The sequence below is a fragment of the Setaria italica genome, chromosome I (assembly GCF_000263155.2).
Source record: "Setaria italica strain Yugu1 chromosome I, Setaria_italica_v2.0, whole genome shotgun sequence".
Lineage (NCBI taxonomy): Eukaryota > Viridiplantae > Streptophyta > Magnoliopsida > Poales > Poaceae > Setaria > Setaria italica.
This window is the reverse complement of record NC_028450.1, coordinates 5837970-5843563: the sequence shown is the minus strand read 5'-3', so window position 1 is coordinate 5843563 and position 5594 is coordinate 5837970.

Below are 5594 nucleotides of genomic sequence, written 5' to 3'. Positions count from 1 at the left end.
TGAATTTAAAAGGATCTACATGAACCAATCGGTCTTAAGGAACCTCAGCTATCTTTGAAAAACTTATAGAATGCTAGATATTTACGCTGCGTCGCTGCCAACATGAACTGAAAACACTCGCATGAACCTAAGGAAATCTTGCCATGTTGTTAGGCAATGACTGGACAGAACCGATATCGATTGTAGGTCGACACCTAACTGGTACTCCTTTCTGTTTCATTTATTCAGTATAGTAGAACTAGGTTTATTTTAGATCGCAAAGTTGGATCAGTTTGTTCTATTTTAACTGTCTTTAAAGGGATAATACAATGTTCCCTTTCTTGACATTGATGCGAGCTTTGCGATCTAAAATACTTTGCTGTGGTATTATTAACATTGACAGTGCTGATTCTGCTGAACAATGTCTTTGCGATAAGTTGGATCATTTTGTTCTATGTTAACTGTCTTTAAACAGCGTTCTTACAATATACCTAAAGTATTAACAATATCACCAGTAATAATGCTGATTCGAGAGATGTCATAAAAATATACACCAAAATAGTGAAGCATTCCACATTCATAAACCTGAAAATAAAAGGTAGAACGAGAGAGGCTACATGAATCTTGGAGCAACAAGATCACACTGGTGTACAATTTTGTATCCCCTATAAAATCTATGATGATTGCAGCTAGATGAGAGCTAAGAAAAATGGGGATGATGTACAGACCAGCACAATTAAAGCCAACCTCGAGCTTGCATCAGTTTCCACCAACATCACAGTGGTTCATGTTCACAAGCAAACTTTTCCCCATAGTGCTGTTTGCCTCCTAAATAGTGCATGGCAAACTAAATGTCGAATTTCCCATTGCTATTCTGCTCTTGAACTAGTGCCACACTAAAATGCTAGCTGACCATCCTCCCCAGAAACTAAGAATTCATGAAAGCAAAAGGTCTCCAAGGTGTATTTATACAACGAAGGTGCGTGATCGCCCGTACCGCACCGCGCAGAGCTTATGAGCAGCCGGTTTGGACTTTGGTCACGGCAATCTCGCGGGGCAATCATTCTAGCCGGCCAAACGTTGTGAGCATTGGCTATGTGCGGTTGCAGAGGCTAGAAATATTTTCTTTTTCTAAAAAAACATTGTGAGCATTTGCCTCATGCTATTTTGTTTCCAACTGAGCTGCCGACGCCTTGGCAAGCAGAGGCGGGTGCCGTGCCATCTTGATCTTGACGAAATGCTTGCCGCGTTCTTATGGAGTTTTTGGACGAAATAATCTACTCAATTTTACGACAGGGGACTACTATGGATCCAAAGTATGACGCGTTCTTCTTTTCTTTCTCTTGAATAGGTTTTTAGGTACACACAATACTACTGTTATATGTTACTAGCAAAATACCCGTGCGTTGCTACGGTAAAAGATCAATTGTATTTTTCAACCTAATGATATTTTTTATTTTCATCACTAAATTTTTATTTCACCTCGGTGGGCAAGAGGGCGTTTGGTTCCTTACCGCCGCTCGCTTTGCTAGCACCCAAACCGGTGATGGAATAGCTCGATCCAACAGCGGAGTGACCGATCCGGCGGTGGCGAGGCATGATTCAGTAGCGGCGACGCCCGATTCGGTTGCGGGGAGCTCCAATTCGGCGGCGACGGGGCACGATTCGGCGGCGCCAGGGCTCGATTTAGTCGAGGCGAGCTCCGATTCGGTGGCGGTGGGACGATTCCATCCAAAAAAACTGGGACCGGACCAACCCATCCCATCTCACACCCTAAAAGTCCATATCGAAGCTTAGACAAACTGAGGAAAAAGAAATTATTTGGCAGCACGTTACATTTCAAGAACCCAACCAAAAGTTTTATTTGCATCAAGATCTTTTTTCATTGCAATTGAAACATTCACCCATGTAGGTGCAATCCTTGCAGGAGATTCCTAGTAAATCAGGGAGAAACTATTAGTTACGGAAATCTGAGTAGATGCTTAGAAGAAAAAAAATCTCACCTTCTCAATTATCACAGGAGAATTTCCTATAGGATCAATCTTATTCATTGGCCCCTCGTCCTCAGGGAAGAACTTACGCAACACTTTCTCATTTTTCTCTGGCTCAACATAGAGGAAAGGGAAAGCTGCTGCGCGACCATCCCTTGACAAGTTTGGGATAGGCTTGACAATAATATGATCAGGCTCTGCCATCAAGATATACCTGCACATAGTATAAAGTTAATTGAACTATTGAGTCTGGAGAATGATCACTGATTATCAACTAAACTTACAGTAAACTTACTCTTCCTTTATGTCTGCCTTCTGGAGCCACTGAACAAATGCCCACGGCCGATTCAGAACAATGTATCCCTGAGATGTATGTTAGATGAACTATGTTATAATGACAAAAATAAAAGCAGCATCTAGTTTCTAGTAATAAGGGTCAGTCATAAAAGCATTTATGCTCTCGAATTGTAAATGTTTTGAGCAATACTTGAAGTTTTAAATCATCAGTATACAATTGCAACAAGAAAAATAAGCATCAACAGGATGCGGACAAGCAGCAACAGTTGCAGTTCACTTTTTTTTAAAACAAAAGTTGCAGTTCACAACAGGATGGCAAGAAGCCTGCAGTGCACACCCCACAGGATGAACCAGTGGTTTTAACTTGGTTCAGACGCAATATGATGAAAAAGGCTGTTATCAGCAGGTTACCTTGCATATGATTCATTGATTCTGGAGGAGTATTATCACCACAACACGTCATTTCAATCATCCGAACCCTTGTCATGGACAGTTCGGTTGTCCTTATGAGGCTGGGAAATCCAATGCAACCCATCAAGCAATTCTGAGTACATCCTCTGGTCCAATGGCCCTCGCTTCCTCCCTTTCAGCTCCTCCAGCACCTCAAACGTCTGCTCAGTTTGCCCAGCCCAGCACATCTCCTCCAACAGTGTCCTGTATGTGATCATATCCGGCTTCCTCTTGCAATCCAACATATCCAGCAGCACCCGCCTTAATACCTCGAACCTCCATTCCAATGCCAACGCCGACACAGCGATCATGTACATGCCTCCGGATGGCACAAATCCCTTCTCCCTCATCTCTGCAAAATACACCATGCCCGTCTGCCCAGCCCTTCTGAAACATGGCCTTGACATTGTAGCCATAGGTGAACTCGTTTGGCTCGCAGCCATACAGTGGCATTTCACGGAACACCTTGAGCGCGTCGTCCACCTCCACGCACCGCGCGTAGGCCTTGATGATGAGGTTGAGCAGGAAGGTGTCTGGGACAACGCCGGAGGCCTTCGTCTGGCGGTAGAGAGACTGGACGGCGTGGAGGTAGACCATCGACGAGGCACGTGACCCACGCCGTGAACTGCTCGTCCGGCGGAGCTCGGACGGGGGACCGCTCTGGGGTGGCGGTTTCGGGGTCCGGATGGGGAGGTGGTGGTGAGGCGGCGGGGGTGGAGCAGACGGAGGTGGCGCGGGAGGCGGCGAGCAGCGCCATGGTGCGGTGGGCTCCGCCCATTCCAGTTCCACTGGATTTCAAGAGGCTCGCGAGGGGGGGGGTGTGGCGGAGGGGGCGGCGCCGCGGTGGGCGGCGGAGTGGGCGGCCGGGGCCGAGGCCGAGGCCGAGGCCTACCGCCAAGCGCCCGGCTGACCTTGCCGCCGAGGCCGCGCGGGGTAGCGGCGGGGCACCCTGCTCCGGCCGCCGCCTGCGCCCAATCCCCTCCTGCGGCTCTGTTGTGGAGAAAGGAGAAGCCTTTTTCCCCTTAACCCCCTCACTTCCCTCTTTTTTCCATCCGAGCCCCCAATCTGTTAGCATTTGGACTGCGGGTTGATTTCACAAAACTTGAGGGATGTTTTTGCAAAATTACCACGACGGTTGAAGGATTGAAAGAAACATCCTCTCTTTAATATTATATATATAAGATGTAACTGTTCATTATTATGGATAATTTAGTAATTTATTACGTTCTAAAAGTGATATTTCAAATGGAATGGTCTTTTAAACTTTATGCTATTGTTAAAAATAAAATTATAGTGATGTCATGTGTGTTGATACCTTGTACTACCTATACTACTCATGTATACTACTATACCATAGGTAAAGGTTTCAGTAGTATACAATTAATCTTGACCGTCGGATGTTTTTATACTAGTTCTTTTCGAACAGTATAGTCTAGTATTGTGCACCGTAAGAGAGCTCCTCTTGAATCATATGGGGTGCGTATTTACTTAGATCCATAAGCCAAAGGTATCGTTGCTAGCTATGCTAGTAAAAATTCCCATACAGACGTGACTTTATCGACGGAGCAATGGAGCAGCCGGTGATCCGGAATTGATGGAAACAGGCCACAGGCCACATACATGCTGATATCCTATCATATCTGACTCTGTACAATTTTCGAACTGTTTTGCATGTAAATTGCCAGCAGATAAAAAGGGAGAAGTAACGGGACACGAAGTCATGAACCAATCAGTCCTTAGGAGCCTCTATTTGAAAAAAGCTATGGAAGCTTACATAATTGCTCTATCCAAGATGAACAAAACAACTTGCTTAAACTTAGGGCAATCTTGCCATTTTAGGCCTATGATTGATGTGCAGAACCTATGCCAATTGTAGGTGGACACCTAGCTGGTACCCTATCATGCTTCGTTTATGCATTAGTGTAGAAATAGGTCTGTTGTTGGATCTCAGTGTTGGATCAGTTTCCTCTAACATCTTAGTGTGTTTGAAGAAGTAAGGTTCCCCTGCTTGACATTGATGCTGAGTTATAAACAACATCGAAGATGTTCCTTTTATAAGAAACCCTACCATCTTACCAGAGGTGTGTTTACAGGCGGCCCGTTGGCCATGAACGTTCCTCGTCGATTCATCGGGTCATGCAGCTCTGTTTCAGCAACGCAAGTAACATGACCGATCACCTCATGCTGGTTTTCGCGACCTGCGGGGGTGGAACGGACTAGAACGGTGAGGCGAGAGCTCTACGTGTCATTAGCAAGGGCGCAAGGCAAACACTCTCTTTCCTTGATGTTCATTTGCAGAATGTGAAATGTAGGGAGACCTGAAGTTTTTATTTTCTCAAAAGAAGTTTCTTGTGGACATTTTAATTACCGAACAGCAGATCTGGTAATGGCAAGTGACTCGTAGAGAGTTCGCGTACACCAAAAAAAATGTCAGCAACAATTATTCACATATTTATGTGATCTTGAACATTCTACTTTTCTACTTTAATTTTTTTTAATTATGCCATACCAAGTCGTACATATATAAATTTAAAAACTTACAAAAATAGATCTTCAACATAGAATTTAACGGCTCAGTTTCTTAGAGATGCCCATATAGATTGTGCATACATGCGTGATTGTACGTGCATGTATATATAGTGTTTGCATTTGTACTGTATTTCATAAAAGTTAATAAGTTACTCCACCCCAAAAACCTCTATATAAACCAATCATAGTGTCGAGGATTCTGTACAAGAACATGTACTAGTACTTAACACCAGTTTTCAAAGGCATACTTACAACCAAATGATTGGTGAACATTGCAAAGAGAGGATCTCGAAATAGGCTATATACATTGCAATGGTTATCAAAGAATCCCACGCAAATCAACTGAGT